This window comes from Somniosus microcephalus, chromosome 31 (genome assembly GCF_052327205.1).
Source record: "Somniosus microcephalus isolate GS21.2 chromosome 31, FLI_Smic_1.0, whole genome shotgun sequence".
Taxonomy (NCBI): Eukaryota; Metazoa; Chordata; class Chondrichthyes; order Squaliformes; family Somniosidae; genus Somniosus; species Somniosus microcephalus.
Window position 1 is genome coordinate 17179479 of NC_141017.1, and position 23206 is coordinate 17202684.

General features: G+C 49.4%; 1 non-coding gene across 1 annotated transcript; it reads left to right on the top strand.

Moving 5' to 3' along the window:
- Positions 1-10533: 10533 nt before the first annotated feature.
- Positions 10534-10637, top strand: LOC147097602 (U6 spliceosomal RNA). Its single transcript, XR_015074340.1, has one exon. It is a non-coding gene; the product is annotated as a U6 spliceosomal RNA (small nuclear RNA).
- Positions 10638-23206: the final 12569 nt, after the last annotated feature.

The following is a 23206-nucleotide window of genomic DNA, read 5'->3' on the forward strand; positions in this document are numbered from 1 at the left end:
GCCCCGGGCTCTCCTCTTGCCGCAGTCTCTCCTCTTGCCCCAGTCTCTCCTCTTGCCCCAGTCTCTCCTCTTGCCCCAGTCTCTCCTCTTGCCCCAGTCTCTCCTCTTGCCCCGGGTTCTGCTCTTGCCCCGGGCTCTCCTCTTGCCCCGGGCTCACCTCTTGCCCCGGGTTCTCCTCTTGCCCCAGTCACTCCTCTTGCCCCGGGCTCTCCTCTTGCCCCGGTCTCTCCTCTTGCCCCAGTCTCTCCTCTTGCCCCAGTCTCTCCTCTTGCCCCGGGTTCTCCTCTTGCCCCAGTCTCTCCTCTTGCCCCAGTCTCTCCTCTTGCCCCGGTCTCTCCTCTTGCCCCGGTCTCTCCTCTTGCCCCGGTCTCTCCTCTTGCCCCGGTCTCTCCTCTTGCCCCGGGCTCTCCTCTTGCCCCGGGCTCTCCTCTTGCCCCAGTCTCTCCCCTTGCCCCAGTCGTTCCTCTTGCCCCAGTCTCTCCTCTTGCCCCGGGTTCTCCTCTTGCCCCAGTCTCTCCTCTTGCCCCAGTCTCTCCTCTTGCTCCAGTCGCTCCTCTTGCCCCGGGCTCTCCTCTTGCCCCGGGTTCTCCTCTTGCCCCGGGTTCTCCTCTTGCCCCAGTCTCTCCTCTTGCCCCGGGCTCTCCTCCTCTTGCCCCAGTCGCTCCTCTTGCCCCGGGCTCTCCTCCTCTTGCCCCAGTCTCTCCTCTTGCCCCGGGCTCTCCTCCTCTTGCCCCAGTCTCTCCTCTTGCCCCGGGCTGTCCTCTTGCCCCGGGCTCTCCTCTTGCCCCAGTCTCTCCTCTTGCCCCGGGCTCTCCTCTTGCCCCGGACTCTCCTCTTGCCCCGGGCTCTCCTCTTGCCCCGGGCTCTCCTCTTGCCCCGGACTCTCCTCTTGCCCCAGTCTCTCCTCTTGCCCCAGTCTCTCCTCTTGCCCCAGTCTCTCCTCTTGCCCCGGGCTCTCCTCTTGCCCCGGGCTCTCCTCTTGCCCCAGTCTCTCCTCTTGCCCCAGTCTCTCCTCTTGCCCCGGGCTCTCCTCTTGCCCCGGGCTCTCCTCTTGCCCCGGGCTCTCCTCTTGCCCCGGGCTCTCCTCTTGCCCCGGGCTCTCCTCCTCTTGCCCCAGTCTCTCCTCTTGCCCCATTCTCTCCTCTTGCCCCAGTCTCTCCTCTTGCCCCAGTCTCTCCTCTTGCCCCAGTCTCTCCTCTTGCCCCAGTCTCTCCTCTTGCCCCAGTCTCTCCTCTTGCCCCAGTCTCTCCAATTCACTTCTCCCTGCTCGACCTGAAAGGTACTTTTGTCCCTCTGGACAAGGCCACTTGCCATTTTTGTATCAAAGCTCACAAGAGCAGGGACTGAAGTCTCGACCACAAAAAGACCATCAATGGACTGGAGCTCGGCCGAGAAAGAACTGTCAGTCATGGCAGCTACAGTGCCCCTGGCAATAGACGGTCGGATATTTTGAAGAGAAAAATGATTAACTCAGAGATGTGACAATGGCAGTGTTTTCTTTTGTACGATAACAGTTTCAATTTTTTTTTTAAGAAAGGCATCCGGATAACATAGAAACATAGAAGATAGGAGCAGGAGTAGGCCATTCGGCCCCTTGAGCCTGTTCCGCCATTCAATGCGATCATGGCTGATCATCCAAATTCAGTACCCTGTCCCTGCTTTCTCCCCATACCCCTTGATCCATTTAGCCTTAAGAAATATATCTAACTCCTTCTTGAATATATTTAATGAATTGGCCTCTACTGCCTTCTGTGGTAGAGAATTCAACAGGTTCACCACTCTCTGGGTGAAGAAATTCCTTCTCATTTCTGTCCTAAATGGCTTACCCCTTATCCTTAGACTGTGACCCCTGATTCTGGACTCCCCGACCATCGGGAACATCCTTCCTGCATCTAGTCTGTCGAGTCCTGTCAGAATTTTGTAAGTTTCAATGAGATCCCCTCTCATTCTTCTAAACTCCAGCAAATATAAGCCCAATCGACCCAATCTCTCCTCATACGTCATTCCTGCCATCCCAGGTATCAGCCTGGTGAATCTTCGCTGAACTCCTTCCATGGCAAGAACATCCTTCCTCAGATAAGGCAACCAAATCTGCACACAATACTCAAGATGTGGTCTCACCAAGGCCCTGTACAGCTGCAGCAAGACATCCTTGTTGCTGTACTCAAACCCTCTCACTACGAAGGCCAACATACCATTTGCCTTCTTAACCGCCTGCTGCACCTGCATGCTTACCTTCAGCGACTGGTGCACAAGGACACCCAGGTCTCGTTGCACTTCCCCTTCTCCCAATCTATTGCCATTCAGATAATAATCTGCCTTCCTGTTTTTGCCACCAAAGTGGATAACCTCACATTTATCCACGTTTTATTGCATCTGCCATGCTTCTGCCCAATCACCCAACCTGTCCAAATCATCCTGCAGTTTCTCGGCATCCTCCTCACAGCACACACGCCCACCCAGCTTTGTGTCATCTGCAAATTTGGAGATATTACATCTAGTTCCCTTGTCTAGATCATTAATATATATTGTGAATAGCTGGGGTCCAAGGACCGGTCCCTGCGGTACCCCACTAATCACTGCCTGCCACTCGGAAAAAGACCCGTTTATTCCAACTCTTTCCTTTCTGTCTGCCAACCAGTTCTCTATCCAAGTCAATACCTTGCCCCCAATCCCATGTGCCTTAACTTTACACGCTAATCTCTTATGCGGTACCTTATCGAAAGCCTTCTGAAAGTCCAAATACATCACATCCACTGGATCTCCCTTATCTATTTTACCAGTTACATCCTCAAAAAATTCCAGTAGAATAGTCAAGCACGATTTACCTTTTGTAAATCCAAGTTGACTTTGTCCAATCCTGTCACTGTTTTCCAAGTGCTCTGCTATTACATCTTTTATAATGGACTCTAGCATTTTCCCCACTGCCGATGTCAGGCTTACCGGTCTGTAATTCCCCGTTTTCTCTCTACCACCTTTTTTGAATAGTGGGGTAACATTAGCTACCCTCCAATCCATGTGTACTGTTCCAGATTCCATCGAATGTTGGAAGATGATCAGCAATGCATCTACTATTTCTAGGGCCACTTCCTTAAGTACCCTAGGATGTAGATTATCTGGCCCTGGGGATTTATCGGCCTTCAATCCCATCAATTTCCCTAACACCATTTCCCTACAGATACTGATTTCTTTTAGTTCCTCCCTTTCATCAGACCCTAAGTTCCCCGACTGCAAGGGACCTACGCTTGACTTCATCAATCTTTTTCTCTTCACATATCTATAAAAGCTTTTACAGTCAGTTTTTATGTTCCCTGCAAGCTTACTCTCGTATTCTATTTTCCCCTTCTGAATTAATCCCTCTGTCCTCCTTTGTTGAATACTAAACTGCTCCCAATCCTCAGGTTTACTGCTTTTTCTGGCCAATTTATATGTCCTCTCCTTGGATCTTATGCTATCCCTAATTTCCCTTGTTAGCCACGGTTGAGTCACCTTTTTTGTTTTATTTTCATGCCAAACTGGGATGAACAAATTCTGTAGTTCATCCATGTGGTCTTTGAATATTTGCCATTGCCTATCCACCATCAACCCTTTGAGTGACATTCCCCAATCAATCCTACCAAACTCGCGCCTCAGACCATCGTAGTTTCCTTTATTTAAATTCAGGACCCTAGTCTCTGAGTCAAGTACTTCATTCCCCAGCTTAATGAAGAATTCTAACATATTATGATCGCTCCGACCCAAGGGGCCTCGTACAGCAAGATTGCTAATTAATCCTTTCTCGTTACATAATACCCAGTCTAAGATGACCTGATCTCTGGTTGGTTCCTCGACATATTGGTCCAGGAAACCATCCCGTAAACACTCCAGGAATTCCTCCTCCACAGTATTGTTACTAATTTGGTTAGCCCAAACTATATGATGACTGCTGTGCCCTTATTGCACGCTTCTCTAATTTCCCTTTTAATGCCATCCCCAACCTCCGCATTACTGTTTGGAGGTCTATATACCACTCCCACTAACATTTTCTGCCCCTTGGTTTCTCATTTCGACCCATACAGATTCCACATCATCAGAGCAAATATCCTTCCTTACAACTGTGTTAATCCCTTCTTTAACCAGCAATGCTACCCCACCTCCCTTTCCTTTTTGCCTATCTTTCCTGAATATTGAATACCCCTGGATGTTGAGTTCCCAGCCTTGGCCACCCTGGAGCCATGTTTCTGTAATCCCAATCAAATCATATTCGTTTACCTCTCTTTGCGCAGCTAATTCATCCACCTTATTATGAATGCTCCTCACATTAAGACACAAAGCCTTCAGGCTTGTTTTTTTAACGCTCTTAGACCTATTAGAATTATTATTTACTGTGGCCAGGTGTGATTTAAACCGTTGATTTCTCTGACTGCCACTTTTGTTTTTCTCCTTCCTACCTTTCGCTTTTATCCTTGTTTCCCTTTCCTCTGTCTCCCTGCTCAGGTTCCCAACCCCCTGCCATTTTAGTTTAAACCCTCCCCCAGAGCACTAGCAAACACTCCCCCTAGGACATCGGTCCCAGCCCTGCCCAGGTGCAAACCGTCCGGTTTGAACTGGTTCCACCTCCCCCATAACCGGTTCCAATGTCCCAGGAATTTGAATCCCTCCCCCTTGCACCATTCCTCTAGCCATGTATTCATCTGAAATATCCTTCTATTTCTACTCTGACTAGCACGTGGCACTGGTAGCAATCCTGAGATTACTAACTTTGAGGTCCTATTTTTTAATTTACCTCCTAACTCCCTATATTCAGCTTTTAGGACCTCATCCTGCTTTTTACCTATATCATTGGTACCTATATGCACCACGACAACTGGCTGTTCACCCTCTCCTTCCAAAATGTTCTGCAGCCACTCTGAGACATCCTTGACCCTTGCACCAGGGAGGCAACACACCATCCTGGAGTCTCGTTTGCGGCCGCAGAAATGCCTATCTATTCCCCTTACAATAGAATCCCCTATTACTATAGCTCTACCCCTCTTTTTCCTCCCGTCCTGTAGAGCAGAGCCACCCCTGGTGCCAGGAAGTTGGCTGCTGCTGCCTTCCTCTGATAAGCCATCCCCCCAACAGTATTGGACGTGGTATATCTGTTTGAGAGGGGGATGTCCACAGGGGACCCCTGCACTACCTGCCTGCACCTACTACTCTGTCTGTTGGTCACCCCTTCACTTTCTGCCTGTCCAACCTTTGCCTGCGGTGTGACCAACTGCTTAAACATGATATCCATGACGTCCTCAGCATCGTGAATGGTCCAGTATGTATCCAATCGCAGCTCCAGTGCCACAATGCGGTCTGCCAGTAGCTGCAGCTGGACGCACTTCCTGCACACATAGTTGTCAGGGACACAGGAAGTGTCCCTGAGTTCCCATATAGTGCAGGAGGAGCATACCATGGGGCCGGGCTGTCCAGCCATGACTTACCCTTTAATTAATTGAAATTAAATTAAATCAAATCAATCCCACCAATTACACTACAGTTAAATGGTATATTTAAGGGCCCTGGTTTAGCAACAGTCCCCGCTACACCACAGGGACCTTACAAACTACAAACCACAGAGTTAAAGTTTAAAAAGAGAGAAATACCCACCAACCAATCACTTACCTGCTTTCTGGTGACGTCACACTTCGATTACTTTTTACTTCTCTCCCTCCCTCTGAGCCTGGAGATTAGTAAACCTACCTGGTCTCTGCCGCGCTTTTAAATCACCGCCGCCGCGTCTCCCGCAGGTCCGCCGCTCTCGCCGCTCTGAGGCCTACCTGGTCTCTGCCGCGCTTTTAAATCACCGCCGCCGAGTCTCCCGCAGGTCCGCCGCTCTCGCCACTCTGAGGCCTACCTGGAGGGACTCTACTAATCATTCGAAAGGGCTGGTGCAGACTCAATTGGCCGAATGGCCTCCTTCTGTGCTCTACAATTTTATGATAAAATTCTATGATAAATGCTCCTTTTTTTTGTCTTGTCAGTTTTCTCTCCACTGATCTTCCCTCTGATAGGCATTGACTCTCTGCTGGGGCTTGGTACCACGGGCACCAGATGTGCTCCAGACTCTCGCTCAAGTGGCTAGTCTTCATGTATCAGCTTGAACTGAGATGAGGAGGAATTTCTTCTCTCAGAGGGTCGTAGATCTGTGGAATTCTCTGCCTCAGAGAACTGTGGAAGCTGGGTCATTAAATACATTTAAGGTGGAGATAGACAGATTTTTGCAAGATAAGGGAGTGAAGGGTTATGGGGAGCAGGCAGGGAAGTGGCTTTGAGCCCAAGATCAGCCATGATCTTATTGAATGACGGAGCAGGCTCGAGGGGCTGAGTGGCCTACTCCTGCTCCTATTTCTTATGTTCTTATGACAGTGGGTTTCAACAGGCTCTTCATCTGTGTGGAGTCATTGCAGTCAAATCCAGGTACACACACCTTCCAGGAGGGGTCAGTGGATAGCCATCAGGAGCAGGAACCTGGAATGCCCTAACCTTAAATCAAAATCTAACCTTAAATCTAAATTTAACCCTAACCCTAACCCTATCCCTAATCATAAACCTATCCCTAACCCTAAATGTAATCCTAATACGAACCCTAATCCAAACAATATCCCTAATCTTAACCCTAACCCCAGTCCTAACCCCACCCTTTCCCTAACCCTGTCCTAACCCTATCCCGAGTACTTTAGAGTTACCACACCCTGGAGATGGACGACCAAGTCTCTCTTAGGTCCTGTATTTTAGTAGTTGTGGTATTGGACTCGTGCTCATGAGTACAAATTGAATTCAGTAAATTTGATCATTGGTGGGCTGGCACCAATGTTCCCCTTAATTGTTTTTGGGTGCGCGGTCCCTTTAACGGGCGATGCGGACCATTCAAATGCGCGAAATCTCCCCTTGAAAAGCCGGTGACCGGCCTGCGCGGGAACTCCAGGCAGCTGCGTGGCCACGTAGCTTAGCGGGAGCGATGGCTGGCACCATAAAAAAACGGTTATGAAAGATACTAAATTGTTATGAAAACCCAGCTGGTTCACCAATAGCCTTCAAGCAAAGGGAACCTACCAAGCACTCCCCGGGATCTGGTCTACATTTGGCAATCGTCCCTCACTACGGGGGGAAAAATTCAGTTGTTTGTGCCTCCCATTAGCGCCTTAAGAGGGCGCTAAAGGGGCGCAAAGCAACTAGCGCCCGGGCGTGGCGATATTTGCGCCGCTCCCGAAATTAACCAGATATTTTGCGGCGGCGCTAAACACTACCACCACGATCTCCTGCGCCAGCAGATCATGACGTCAGTCGTGTGCGCAACGCCCCGGTAGTGCCCCGGACCGGATATTGAGTGGCGCCCCCTGTCTTACCACCTGCCGCTAGCAATGACAGGTTGAGGGGAGCATTTTGCAGTGAGAAAGGGACTGGGGGAGCGCTATTTAAAGGCGACCGCTTCCTGCCTTTTTTTGTCGGTGACATTTGTGCACCACGCATTCTGAGAGAGAGAGAGAGAGAGAGAGACTTCTGGAGAGATTCAACGCTGTGTGAAGGAGTTTTGAGTACTGAGCAGCACTTTGCAGGTTCATTTTGATTTGCCCTTCCTTGCTTCGCCAGCGCTCTGAGGTAGCGCCTCGCTGCTCGGCCTTTGCGCCTTAAGACAGGTGTGAAGCGCCTGATTTAGCGCTCCAATCACCTCCAGGGGCGACAAAAGCCAAGTTTGCCGTCGGAGGCGATAATTAGCGACAGACGCTAAACTTTGCGCACGGCTGATAATGGCGCCCCAAATGGGGCGATACTGAATTTTTCCCCCTACGTGTTTAACTCTCTCCGAAGCGGCCTAGTGAGCTATTCAGTTGTGCAACGACAGCTGAGAAAGAATGCCACACCACCATCTTCTCGGGCAGCCAGGGCTGGACAGGAAGGCAGTGACGTAAGAAAACTACTAGGCACTTGGTCTAAGCGTTAAACAAAGCTTTAATCAACTGTTTTACAACATGGAGGTCTAATTGTGCCCTTCACTAGTTCCTGTTAATAATGTCCTGCGCAAGTTGGGCCCATGCCCGAGTATTTATACTCTCCCTGGATAGCGCCACCCGTAGGCCGCTCAGTTGATTCATGTCAGGTAGCTTTGCTCAGTTGCGGAGAACAAGTAACAAATAATCTATTGGCCAACAACAACAACTTGCATTTGCATAGCGCCTTTTGCGTAGTGTAATCAACCACCACCTAGACTGAAGGGTGTGTTGATGCGCGGGTGGAGGACACAAGCACAGTCACAAGATTGGTAAATGAAAAACAGCAGTTAGCTGTGTTTTATTTTTAGAAAACGGGGAAAAAAAAGGTTCACGTATGGCAAAAACCAAAAACATATGACGTTCAACAAGGAAAATGAAGAACAAAAATCATCACCCGGGTGGTTAGGAAGGCAGTCCTTAAATCAGGTTTCTCCAAAAAACAATAAGCTAGGGTTACTTTACCACTGGATCTTTCTCAGCCGGTCCAGGGATCACATCCGGCTCTCAGAACTAAACAATATTCCACCTGGGTTCAACAGCAGACCTCTCTGTGGCAGCTGTAAGCTGGTCCTCAACAGCAGTCCCGGCCCTGCCCTGTCCTGGCCTGGCCTGGCCTTCTCCTCAGGCACTGGCCTTCTCCTCAGGCACTGGCCTTCTCCTCAGACACTGGCCCTCTCCTCTGGCTCTGGCACTGGCACTGGCACTGGCACTGGCACTGGCACTGGCCCTCTCCTCAGGCCCTGGCCCTGGCCCTCTGCCCTGGCCCTGGCCCTGGCCCTGGCCCTGGCCCTGGCCCTGGCCCTCTCCTCAGGCCCTGGCCCTCTCCTCAGGCACTGGCCCTGAAGGGATGCACTAGTTTGCCTTTTGAACTCGTGAGCTAATGGGTAGATTTGCCTCAGGTGTGTTGGAGGTGGGTGTGGCCTTCACCTGAATTGGAGTGAGAGGGAGACTTTGTCTGCATCTGGTGGCCACGTACCGTCCATCCACCACAAACCGCCCCCATAGCTCACAGTAGTAAGACATCGCATGACACTTCACAGGAGCATAGTCAGACAGAAATTGTCACCGAGACACATAAGGAGATATTAGGACAGGTGACCAAATGCTTGGTCAAAGAGGTAGGTTTTAAGAAGCATCTTCAAAGAGAAAAGAGAGCTGGAGAGGAGGAGAGGTTTAAGGAGGGAATTCCAGAGCTTAGAGCCTAGGCAGCTGAAGGCACGGCCGCCAGTGGAGGGGCGAAGAAAATCGGGGACGCTCAAGAGGCCAGAATTGGAGAAGCGCGTAGTTCTCGAAGGCTTGTAGGGCTGGAGGAGGTTACAGAGATAGGGAGGGGGGGGTCGAGGCCATGGAGGGAATGGAACACAGGGGTCCTCACGAAAAGTTGAGGTAGGTAAATTATCGACCCAGGAAGGGATTGGGTTTATCCTGCAGTTGCAAAGCCAACGCCAAGCATGTAACTCCAGCAACAAAGGCATATTCCCATCCGGAAAACTATGGCCAATGTGTGTTGCGATACAATGCTGGATTGACGCAAGTCTGCTTTGCAATATCAGATTGAACTGATGCTTACGATGTGATTCATTGAGGAGGTAACAATCAGTGCCCAAGAGACAAGGGACAAAGGCACTTACGGAAGAGAAAGTGGCTTAGAAAACTGCTGGGAACAGTTAGGACAATTATTTTCTAACGCTGTGTGTAGTCAGTACAGAGAAGAGCAGAGAAAAAGGTCAGAACTAATATAGAGGTCTCAGAACAAACAGAGAGTTTCAGGCAGTGATGCATTCTGAATCTGTGAGAGCTCCCAATTACCTTGATGTCAAGAGACTAGTGTTCTGGTTAGCATTTCTTGTTTTCTTTTACTGTATTATTCCTGGTGATAAAGGAATATGATCATTACAATTCATTCTGCCGAGCTCATAGATTCACTCACCTGCAGTCACATCAGTAAGGCCTACCATTTAAAGGGATACTCTCTTCAAGAAAAAGTGTTGGGCAAACCGTTTTTCTCGCTGTCCTTTCTCTGCTATTTCTTCCCCTCTCTTCCTTCTGCTCCTCAGCAGCCATGGCTCAGTCGGTAGCACACTCGCCTCTGAGTCAGAATGTTGTGGGTTCAAGTCTCACTCCAGGGGCTTGAGCACATAAAGCTAGGCTGACGCTCCAGTGCAGTGCTGAGGGAGTGCCGCACTGTCAGCGGTGCCGTCTTTCGGATGAGACGTTAAACCGAGGCCCCGTCTGCTCTCTCAGGTGGATGTAAAAGATCCCATGGCCACTATTTTGAAGAAGAGCAGGCGAGTTCTCCTTGGTGTCCGGGCCAATATTTATCAATCAACATATCTGGTCATTATCACATTGCTGTTTGTGGGAGCTTGCTGTGCGCAAATTGGCTGCTGCATTTCCCACATTACAACAGTCACAAATTGGCTGCTGCATTTCCCACATTACAAGAGTGACTCCACTTTAAAAGTACTTCATTGGCTGTAAGGCGCTTTGAGACGTCCGGTGGTCGTGGAAGGCGCTATAGAAATGCAAGGTGCTCGCTTCCGCAGCGCATAAACTAAAGTTAGGAACGATACAGAGTAGATTGGCATCTGCACAAGGACGACACGCAAAAGTCGTGAAATGTTGCCTAAAAAAAAAAATCCCATGGCACTATTTCGAAGAAGAGCAGGGACGTTCTCCCCGGTGTCCTGGCCAATTTTTATCCCGCAACCTACACCAACAAGGGATGAACTGCTCATTCTTCTCATTGCTGTGTGTGGGATCTTGCTGTGTGCAAATTGGCAGCCATGTTTGCCTACAGAACAACACCGACTGCATTTCAAAAGTAATTAATTGGCTGCGAAGCACTTTGGGACATCTTGAGGATTGAAAAGGCATGATATAACTGTAAGTTCTTTCTCCCATTTCTCCTTAGTGTTGACTCCTTGCTGGGGAACAATTCCACTTTTTCTTTAATTCATTTTTATGGGATGTGGGCGTCGCTGGCAAGGCCAGCATTTATTGCCCATCCCTAATTGGCCTTGAGAAGGTGGTGGTGAGCCGCCTTCTTGAACTGCTGCAGTCCGTGTGGTGAAGGTGCTCCCACGGTGCTGTTAGGGAGGGAGCTCCAGGATCTTGACCCAGCGACGATGAAGGAACGACCGATATACTTCTAAGTCAGGATGGTGTGTGACTTGGAGGGGAACTTGGAGGTGGTGGGGTTCCCATGCGCCTACTGCCCTTGTCCTTCTAGGTGGTAGAGGTCACGGGTTTGGGAGGTGCTGCCAAAGGAGCCTTGGCGAGTTGCTGCAGTGCATTTTGTTGGTACACACTGCAGCCACGGTGCGCCAGTGATGGAGGGAGTGAATGTTTAAGGTGTTGGATGGGGTGCCAATCAAGCAGGCTGCTTTGTCCTGGATGGTGTCGAGCTTCTTGAGTGTTGTTGGAGCTGCACTCATCCAGGCAAGTGGAGAGTATTCCATCACACTCCTGACTTGTGCCTTGTAGATGGTGGAAAGGCTTTGGGGAGTCAGGAGGTGAGACACTTGCTGCAGAATACCTAGCCTCTGACCTGCTTTTGTTGCCACAGTATTTATGTGGCTGGTCCAGTTCAGTTTCTGGTAAATGGTAACCCCCAGGATGTTGATGGTGGGGGATTTGGTGATGGTAATGCTGAATGGTAATAATCTTACTCTGGAGATCATTAAGCTCCTCCTCCCAAATGACCAATCTCCTGAGCTTGCCAACCTGAACCAAACAATACACGTTGCAGGGAGCAACAACTGTAAGGGAGCAAGTTGGGCCAAAAATGTATATTGAACTCAATTAATTCCAAAGAAGGCAAAAAACTGCGGATGCTGGAAATCCAAAATATAAAAAGAAAATGCCGGAAGTACTCAGCAGGTCAGGCATCATATGTGGACAGCGACCCAGAGTTAACATTGCTGTCCATTTTTCCAGTGACCTTTGATCAGAACTGGACAACGTTCGAGATGTAACAGGTTTTAAGCAAATACAGAGCCAGGGAAAGGTGTGGAGGGGGGGAGGAAAGAACAAAGGGGAAGGTCTGTGATAGGGTGGAGGGCAGGAGAGCTTAAATGACAAAAGGGCTGATGGTGCGAGGCAAAAGGAGATGGTAATGGGACAAGTAAAGAAACAAAAGATGGGTCTCGAAGATGTGTAAATGGGAATGGCAGAATCATCACCAACAACTGCTGCAGTGGTTATGATCTGAAATTGTTGAACTCAATGTGGAGTCCTGAAGGTTGTAAAGTACCTAATCGAAAGGTGATGTGCTGTTCCTTGAGCTTCCATTGAGCTTCATTGGTACAGTGTAGGAGGCCTAGGACCGCGAGGTCAGAGTGGGACGGAGAATTAAAATGGCAATCGAAAGGAAGTTCAGGGTCATGCTGAAAAGATAATTACTAGTCCTAGCCCCTTTAGGGCTACCCCGGATCAGACGTATTCCTCAGACGTTCACTTTCAACTAAAGTTTGAGGTAGCTGAATCCTAAAGATGCTTAATTGGGTCTACAGGTCCAGACTATCTCTCCCTAAAGGAAAGGAAAAACCTGAAAATGTTACCGTCCTCCAGATAGCACTTTTAATAAGTTTAACTAGACTGTAACGTTCTGGATATTATGAGCATCTGGAAAACTCCCCCAGAATTCTGCAACTCCTCACCAAAGAGTGTACAGAGATTGAGTTTGTGAGTTTGATACAGAAGTATTATGTGAGACAATTCTAAAAATATATAGATTTATTGAAGAACCAACATATAATTTATATAATTGGTGAGTCAATCGCAACATTCACAGTTCCAAAGAGAGAAAGCTTTACAATCTTATCAGAGATCCTTACTCTCAAATCGTAACTTCACTACAGTTTTACAGTTCTTAAAGTTTATTCAGGTTATCCACCAAAATCAAATACAGTACCTTTGATCCCCGAGGTACAAAGAGTTGTAGACTTACAGAGCTAGCTCTGAAGCAGAGAATCGCTTTGCCTCTTTAAGCAAGTCTATTATCCCATTTGAGAGTTCAATATTTATGCCCTTTTTCCAGTGGTGTTTCCTTTAAGGTTTTCTGCTGATGTAAGCTAATTATCTCTAGTCATTTTTTGCTGACCCCTGCAGTTCTTACAGTCACCTCAGCTGGTAGCACGACAGAATTATGTCTCTTCTCTAGATGTTCTAAATTTATCATAAAAAACGGCGTAACAGCAGGTGCGCTTCAATTGCTATCATTTTTATAAAGGCAGATGTTTGTTACTTTTATGTGCTCCTTTACGAGGTGTAAATTAGAACACCTTGCACCGGGTAACTATTGTCTTGTTCCCAAAGGTTCAGACTTCAGGAGCCTTTAACCTTCTGTTTCAATAAGGTTATTGATTCAGTGTCAACAACTTATCTTATCTCAATAGCCAGAATGCTATCACAGCTTTTTCATAGTTCGGTTTCTAGATTTCCAGACCCAGTTTGCCATGTTTTAATAAGGTCAGAATTCTTTCATAGAATGGTGTATTTTTCTGAGTAGGTTAGATGGCTTATTCCTTCACAATGCTTGCGGACTGAATGGAGGCATTCAGCAAAGTGATCACCCAATCTGCATTTGGTCTCCCCGGTGTAGAGGAGACCGCAATTGATTCTATCGTCTATTATCTATTGGGAAGAGACTGTCTACTGGCTAACTTTAAGTGAAAAGAACTGCTACTTTAACATTGTTTAGATCTTAACCACCACTCCCATTTTCTCTTGGACATTCTGTAATCATTTACACCTCCTCTCAATCCATGTTTTGCTTCTATACTTGTCACATTATCACCCCCTTTTGCCTTGCATCATCATTCAGTTTGTCATTTCATCACTCCTGCCCTCCACCCTGATGTAAGCCAAAAGCGGACCAAGTGATATACAAGGTCGACGCTTAGTTGGGTACAGCTTACAGACTTCGAGTGATGGTTCAAAATGATCCTTTAATTTTCACAGGCCTGGGGAGGGCCTGGGCAGAACCTTCTGAGACCCTTCTCAGATTCGACTCCACTGATACCCTCGCGACGTTCACAATTACACACAAAAATCATACCCTGCCCTAGGGGCGGGTGCAAAGCTATCAACGTCTGAATGGCAAATATAAAGCATGACATTAATCACATTTCTGTTATCAGTTGGTTCCGGGACCTTCTGTGACTGCGGCCTTGGCTCAGTCTTATTGCTGCTACAACCGCCCTTTGTGTCTGGCCAGATGATTTGTTCAGTAACATGTTTTCTTAAGGTAACAGTTCCTATTCTCGTAACAAGCTCAAGTTACTTCTTTTGTACAAGCAGGTAGATTGTGATTAGTTCCAATCAACCCTGTCTAGACAGCCATTTTAGTTTTGTACATTACAAACTTCCTTTAACCTTGTCGTTCACGTCTTGCTTCTCAAATTTTTGATAGTGGTTAAACATACAACCTTCTGCACAAGCAAGTCCTCTTAATCGCAACTACAGAGCGGGCGTCCGACATTTTGATCAATTTACTACCTCCTGTTAACGTAATACACATGAACAAAACCTTAAACACAAATTTTAGTTACTTCACACCCTATCACAGACCTTCCCGTTTGTTCTTTTCCCTGACTCTACGCACTAAAAAGAGGTTCCTCTCTAACATCTTCCAGTTCCGATGAAAGGTCATCGACCTGAAACGTTAACTCGGTTTCGCGCTTCACGGATGCTGCCCGACCCCCTGAGTGTTTCCAAGCATTTTCTGCTTTTTACTTAAGGCTCCCAACATCCGCGGTATTTTGCTTTTCGGGTAAGTGGAAAAAGGTGGCTGATGGGGTTGGTGACCTGTGCTGGGATCAGGCTGTCAGGCGGTACAATTGCCAATTGGAGAAACTGGAAAAAAGGATTAAATCCAGCTTATCAACACAGATGAACTCTTTCTAATGCATCTTCCAGCTTCATTAGTTTGAGCTCAGGGCTATTGAGTGGATCTCCTGTATAATCCAAAAAAAGCAGTAGGTCGAATTAACTAAGGAAAATAGACATTAGTGGAGCAATGGAGAGTAACTCAAATGACTGCACGCGTTAACCCTTTCAAGCTCGCAACTGTATTAGATTCTGCTTTTTTTAATACTCTCCTTGTCCCATCCCGAGGCTCAATGGGTAGCATTCTGAGTCATGAAGGTTGTGGGTTCAAGTTCAGGGACTTTTTTTTATTCGTTCACGGGATGTGGGCCTCGTTGGCAAGGCCAGCATTTATTGCCCATCCCTAATTGCCCTTGAGAAGGTGGTGGTGAGCCGCCTTCTTAAACCACTGCAGTCCGTGCAGTGAAGCTGCTCCCACAGCGCTGTTAGGGAGGGAGCTCCAGGATTTTGACCCAGCGACGATGAAGGAACGGCGATATACTTCCAAGTCAGGATGGTGTGTGACTTGGAGGGGAATTGGAGGTGGTGGTGTTCCCATGCGCCTGCTGCCCTTGCCCTTCTAGGTGGTAGAAGTCAAGGGTTTAGGAGGTGCTGTCGAAGAAAGCGCACAATCTAGGCTAACCCTCCAGTATAGTATTGTTGCACTGTCGAAGGTGCCGTCTTCTGGATAAGATGTTAAACCGAGGCTCCGTCTGCCCTTTCAGGTGGATGTAATAGATCCCATGGCACTATTTCGAAGAAGAGCAGTGGCGTTCTCTGCGGTGTCCTGGCCTTTTTTTATCTCTCAACTAACATCACTAAAAAAACAGATTATCTGGTCATTATCACATTGTTGTTTGTGGGAAATTGCTGTGTGCAATTTGGCTGTAATTTCCTATATTGCAACAGTGAATACATTTCGAAACAACTTCATTGGCTGTAAAGTGCTTTGGGGTGCCCTGAGGTCATGAAGGCACAAATCTTCCTTTCTAAATCACTCAACATTCTCACACTGCAACCTATAGACTGCTCACACAATGGCCCAGAAATTCGGGTCGGGGGCTTCCCGTGGGTGCAAGCCCCCGACCTACACTTACATGGCGCGCCGACAGTTGAGGCCTGGGCCTGCGTGGATTTCCAGTCTGTGGCCCGGTCCAGCTCCCGGCGCGCTGTGCTTGCGTGATCCAGCGGCGTAGTTAGTTCGATGAGCCGGCTGGGATCACGTGAGCACTGGGCAACTAATCGGAGGTTGCAAAAGTTCATTCATGAGTTTGATAGTAAGAACTGTCAAACTCATGAAAACTCTGGGCGCCAAAAACAATACTTAAACTTCAAATAAAAGTTAAAAAAACATCCCACTAATTAAATGAACTATTAATAACTTTAAAAAATTATTTTAAACAATTATTCAAACTTCTGAAATTTTTTTTTTCAAGAAATTGGGTCTAAAAATACACTTATATTACAGTAAATTCTTTAAAAATAATAAACCTGTGGAAAAAAATGTCTAACTTTAATTATTAGACCACTTACCTTTTAAAATGCAGTCCTTACGCCTGGTTTTTACATTTCTAAAATCTAAAGACTTACCCTCACGGAAAAACCTGTAAAAAAACCGTAAGTTCAAAGCGCACGCACAGACTCCTGCGCGCACGCGTTCAACCTCTGAACCCCTTCGTTCAGAGGTCCGGAAATGCCGGTTTCCCGCGCATGCGCTGTGCATGCAAGAAACCGGCACTTCCATCGGGTCCACACGTGGGTACTCCGTCCGTACTCACGCGTTGGGACCCGAATTACTGGGCCAATATCTTCAGTGCCAATCGGGTGTCAGTGGCACAGAATGCCATTTACTTGTCTGATACTATGGCCCAGAAATTCGGGTCGGGGGCTTCCCGCGGGTGCAAGCCCCTGACCTGCACTTACTTAGCGTGCCGGCCGTTGTGCTGTGGGCCCGCGTGGGTTCCCGATCCTGGGCCTCCTCCAACTGCCGGCGCGCAGTGCTTGCGTATCCCAGGGGCGCAGTTAGTTTGATGCGTCCCCTGGGATCACGTGCCATGGGGAGCCAATCGGAGCAGCACTAGAGCTGATGTTCAACCCTTGCACTGTCGAGTATAGTGTCCCAGCACTGCCTGTGTGTGTAACAGGACTGAGTGTCCCAGCACTGAATGTGTGTGTAACAGGACTGAGTGTCCCAGCACTGACTGTGTGTGTAACAGGACTGAGTGTCCCAGCACTGACTGTGTGTAACAGGACTGAGTGTCCCAGCACTGACTGTGTGTGTAACAGGACTGAGTGTCCCAGCACTGACTGTGCGTGTAACAGGACTGAGTGTCCCAGCACTGACTGTGCGTGTAACAGGACTGAGTGTCCCAGCACTGACTGTGTGTAACAGGACTGAGTGTCCCAGCACTGACTGTGTGTAACAGGACTGAGTGTCCCAGCACTGCCTGTGTGTGTAACAGGACTGAGTGTCCCAGCACTGACTGTGTGTGTAACAGGACTGAGTGTCCCAGCACTGACTGTGTGTGTGTAACAGGACTGAGTGTCCCAGCACTGACTGTGTGTAACAGGACTGAGTGTCCCAGCACTGACTGTGTGTGTAACAGGACTGAGTGTCCCAGCACTGACTGTGTGTAACAGGACTGAGTGTCCCAGCACTGACTCTGTGTGTAACAGGACTGAGTGTTCCAGCACTGACTGTGTGTGTAACAGGACTGAGTGTCCCAGCACTGACTGTGTGTGTGTAACAGGACTGAGTGTCCCAGCACTGACTGTGTGTGTAACAGGACTGAGTGTCCCAGCACTGACTGTGTGTGTGTAACAGGACTGAGTGTCCCAGCACTGACTGTGTGTGTAACAGAACTGAGTGTCCCAGCGCTTAATGTGTGTGTAACAGGACTGAGTGTCCCAGCACTGACTATGTGTGTGTAACAGAACTGAGTGTCCCAGCACTGACTGTGTGTGTAACAGGACTGAGTGTCCCATCACTGACTGTGTGTGTAACAGGACTGAGTGTCCCAGCACTGACTGTGTGTACAACAGGACTGAGTGTCCCAGCACTGACTGTGTGTGTAACAGGACTGAGTGTCCCAGCACTGACTGTGTGTGTATAACAGGACTGAGTGTCCCAGCACTGACTGTGTGTGTGTAACAGGACTGAGTGTCCCAGCACTGACTGTGTGTGTGTAACAGGACTGAGTGTCCCAGCACTGACTGTGTGTGTAACAGGACTGAGTGTCCCAGCACTGACTGTGTGTGTAACAGGACTGAGTGTCCCAGCACTCACTGTGTGTATAACAGGACTGAGTGTCCCAGCACTGACTGTGTGTGTAACAGGACTGAGTGTCCCAGCACTGACTGTGTGTGTATAACAGGACTGAGTGTCCCAGCACTGACTGTGTGTGTGTAACAGGACTGAGTGTCCCAGCACTGACTATGTGTGTAACAGGACTGAGTGTCCCATCACTGACTGTGTGTGTAACAGGACTGAGTGTCCCAGCACTGACTGTGTGTACAACAGGACTGAGTGTCCCAGCACTGACTGTGTGTGTAACAGGACTGAGTGTCCCAGCACTCACTGTGTGTATAACAGGACTGAGTGTCCCAGCACTGACTGTGTGTGTAACAGGACTGAGTGTCCCAGCACTGACTGTGTGTACAACAGGACTGAGTGTCCCAGCACTGACTGTGTGTGTGTAACAGGACTGAGTGTCCCAGCACTGACTGTGTGTGTGTAACAGGACTGAGTGTCCCAGCACTGACTGTGTGTGTAACAGGACTGAATGTCCCAGCACTGACTGTGTGTAACAGGACTGAGTGTCCCAGCACTGACTGTGTGTGTGTAACAGGATTGAGTGTCCCAGCACTGACTGTGTGTGTAACAGGACTGAATGTCCCAGCACTGACTGTGTGTAACAGGACTGAGTGTCCCAGCACTCACTGTGTGTGTAACAGGACTGAGTGTCCCAGCACTGACTGTGTGTGTAACAGGACTGAGTGTCCCAGCACTGATTTGTGTGGAATAGGACTGAGTGTCCCAGCACTGACTGTGTGTGTGTAACAGGACTGAGTGTCCCAGCACTGACTGTGTGTGTAACAGGACTGAATGTCCCAGCACTGACTGTGCGTGTAACAGGACTGAGTGTCCCAGCACTGACTGTGTGTGTAACAGGACTGAGTGTCCCAGCACTGACTGTGTGTGTAACAGGACGGAGTGTCCCAGCATTGACTGTGTGTGTAACAGGACGGAGTGTCGCAGCACTGACTGTGTGTAACAGGACTGAGTGTCCCAGCACTGACTGTGTGTGTAACAGGACTGAGTGTACCAGCACTGACTGTGTGTAACAGGACTGAGTGTACCAGCACTGACTGTGTGTGTAACAGGACGGAGTGTCGCAGCACTGACTGTGTGTAACAGGACGGAGTGTCCCAGCAATGACTGTGTGTAACAGGACTGAGTGTCCCAGCACTGACTGTGTGTGTAACAGGACGGAGTGTCCCAGCACTGACTGTGTGTGTAACAGGACTGAGTGTCCCAGCAATGACTGTGTGTGACTTTGGGGCAGGAACTACAAAGTAGAGAAAACTCTTATAGACCAAGTTTGATGAAACGAACTGGAATTTTATTGCATAATGTAAAACAAATCAAATGCAAGCAAATGAGAGAGTACATGGGAGGGAAAAACACAAAAAAATTATAACGACATAATACTAACTAAGGCAAATACAGGCATATTATACTCTACAAAAATCATCATGAAATAGGGAAACACACGGAACATCGAGGGATAAAAACTCATGTTAATTATACCCTTAAATGTCCACCCCCTTAAACCTATCTAGATCTGATTATGGAGGGCCAGAAACATGCTCACCAATCCAACAAGGAAGTGCAAGGTTTTGAAACAGGTCTGTGTTTGATCCTTTCAGGCGTCCCGTCTCCACGTGGATCATGGAGCCCCAGCGAGCTACGCCTCACCTCTCTCCTGAGGTGGGGGTCGGGGGCGGCTGCTCGACCTCGGCTTCTTCTGCCGTTTTTTCTTGTCTCTTCTCCTGGGCCTTGCTGTGGGTCGATGGCCTCTCGTTTCGTCAGCGGCCCGGGGTTGGTCGATGATCTCCCGATGTTTTACCTCGGGGCGGGACACCGGCTCGAACGACCTTCTTGATGGCGGCTAAGTCTTCTTCTTCCTCCACTCGATGATGGAGAGGAGTCACGCTGATCTTCTCCCAAAGCAGCTCCTTTTTTCCCAGCTCAAAAGCTGGACAGGCCTGCAAGCTGGAAAGTGAAGATAATTCAATTCCTACCCGTGTGTCCTCTCAATTATACTTCTTTCCAGAAGCTCTTATCTCGTGCCAAATCAGGTTAGTCTTTGTTTAACTTTTTGGCGGGCTTGTTGCACAGCGGGCTAGTTATTATATTTGATGTGCCTCAATAATTCCGAGACTCGAAGGTAGCAGAACAAAACAAGGCTTTTATTAACTTAGAACGTAACACGTAAGCGAGAGAGATGTCGTCCTTCTGGAGACTGGGGCTAGACTGAAGCTAGCTTACAAACGGGGCCAGGTATGGGCGGAGCCCTACACACAGCACATTCCAGCACATTCCAGTATACAATACAATGAGGTCTGGGGGAAGGGAAATGACACTGAAACCGACCACAGTCACAGGCAGTGATGAATGGAAATATTTCATCACATTCACCCCTTCTATAGATTTAGTCTGTTCGGGGGTTTGATAGTCCTCTGCGACCGACGTGGCTGTTGCGGTGCCGCGGGTGTCGGCTGGGTGTCCCCGGTAGCCTCCTGGGTCTCTGCCGGGGGTGCCGCCAGGGTTGTTGAAGGGGTAGTTGGTGGGGGTGCCGTTGGTCGGTGTTCTTCCGGGGGTGATGAAAGAGTAGTGGGTGGGTAAGAATTGCTGTGATCGTCGTTGCCGCTATTGCCGTGGTTGTTGTCGATGCCGGCTGGGGCAACGTCTTTTATGGACACGGTGTCCTCCCTTCCGTCGGCGTGCCGGACATATGCGTATTGGGGGTTGGCGTGGTGTAGGTGTACTGGCTCCACGAGAGGGTCCGTCTTGTGGCCCCTCACATGCCTTCGCACGAGTACCGGACCTGGGGTGGAGAGCCATGACAGCATGGATACGCCTGAGGTGGATTTCCGGGGAAAGACAAACATTCGTTCATGAGGCGTGGTATTAGTGGCCGTACACAATAGCGACCGTATCGAATGGAGCACATCCGAGAGGACTTCCTGCCAGCGGGAGATAGGGAGGCCCTTGGTCCTTAGAGCTAGAGTGACTGCTTTCCATACTGTCCCGTTCTCTCGCTCCACTTGGCCGTTTCCCCGGGGGTTGTAGCTGGTGGTACGGCTCGTGGCGATCCCCCTGGACAGCATGTACTGGCGTAGCTCTTCACTCATGAAGGACGCCCCCCTATCCGTATGGATGTAGCTCGGCATACCGAACAGGCAGAACAGGCTGTTGAGGCATTTAATGACCGTGGTGCTGGTCGTGTCTGGGCAGGAGAAGGCGAATGGGAACCGGGAGTATTCGTCCACAATGTTCAGGAAGTAAACATTGCGGTCGACGGACGGGAGGGGGCCCTTGAAATCTAAGCTGAGCCGCTCAAAGGGCCGTGTAGCTTTGATTAAGTGGGCTCTATCTGGGCGGTAGAACCGAGGCTTGCACTCAGCGCAAGTGCGGCAGTTCCTGGTCAGGGACCGAACTTCCTCAATCGAGTAGGGTAAGTTACGGGACTTTATGAAGTGGAACAGCCGCGTGACCCCTGGGTGGCAGAGGTCGTTGTGGAGGGTCTGTAGCCGATCCCCGGTGGCGCTGGCACACATCCCTCGTGAGAGGGCGTCAGGGGATTCGTTAAGGGCCCCTGGCCGGTAAATGATGTCATACTCGAAGGCGGAGAGCTCGACCCGCCACCTAAGAATCTTATCATTTTTAATCTTCCCCCTCTGTTTATTATTGAACATAAACGCTACCGACCGCTGGTCGGTAAGTAGGGTGAAGCGTTTGCCGGCTAGGTAGTGGCGCCAGTGGCGCACTGCCTCCACGATGGCTTGGGCCTCCTTTTCCACGGAGGAGTGTCTGATCTCGGGCCCTTGGAGGGTCCTCGAGAAGAAAGCTACGGGCCGCCCCGCCTGGTTGAGGGTGGCCGCCAAAGCGAAGTCAGACGCATCACTTTCCACCTGAAATGGAGTGTTCTCGTCCATTGCCTGTAGCGTGGCCCGCTCAATATCCTGCTTAATGCTTTTGAAGGCGGCGTGGGCCTCAGCAGAGAGCGGGAAAGAGGATGCTTTCAAGAGGGGGCGGGCTTTGTCGGAGTAGTTGGGGACCCATTGGGAATAATAAGAAAATAACCCCAGGCACCTTTTCAGGGCTTTGGGAGTGTTGGGCAGGGGCAGCTCCCGTAGGGGGCGCAATCGGTCGGGGTCTGGTCTGATTTCCCCATTCTCCACCACGCTGCCTAGTATGCAGAGGCGCGTGGTGTTGTAAACGCACTTGTCCTCGTTGTAGGTGAGGTTGAGTTTTTGTGCGGTTTTCAGGAACCTCTCGAGGTTCGAGTCGTGATCCTGCTGGTTGTGACCGCAGATGGTGACGTTGTCGAGGTAGGGGAAGGTTGCCTGCAAGTGGTGGTCATCGACCATGCGGTCCATCTCCCTCTGGAAGACTGAGACCCCATTCGTCACCCCAAAGGGGACTCTGAGGAATTGGTAGAGGCGTCTGTTCGCCTCGAAGGTGGTGTACGGGCGGTCCTCTGGTCTGATAGGGAGCTGGTGGTACGCTGACTTGAGGTCGATGGTGGAGAACACCCGGTATTGGGCGATTTGGTTCACCATTTCTGATATGCGGGGTAGCGGGTAGGCGTCTAGTAGGGTGTACCTGTTGATCGTTTGACTATAGTCGATCACCATCCGTTTCTTCTCGCTACCCCTTACCACTACCACTTGGGCGCGCCACGGGCTGTTGCTGCGTTCAATAATGCGCTCTTTCAGGAGCCTGTCTACCTCGGTCGCGATAAACCGCCTGTCCTCCCAGCTGTACCTCCTGCTTTTGGTCGCTATTGGCCGGCAGTTAGGGGTAAGGTTCGCGAATAGCGAAGGCGGCTTTACCTTCAGGGTAGCCAGACCGCACACTGTGAGGGGCGGCTGGGACCCACCGTACTTGAGCGTGATGCTTTGGTGGTTGCACTGGAAATCCAGGCCCAAGATCACGCTCGCACATAGGTTCTTCATGATTAATACTTTAAAATTATCATATACAGTTCCGTTAACGCACAATTGTACCGTGCAGTAACCCAGAATGGTCGATGTCTGGGTTTTGT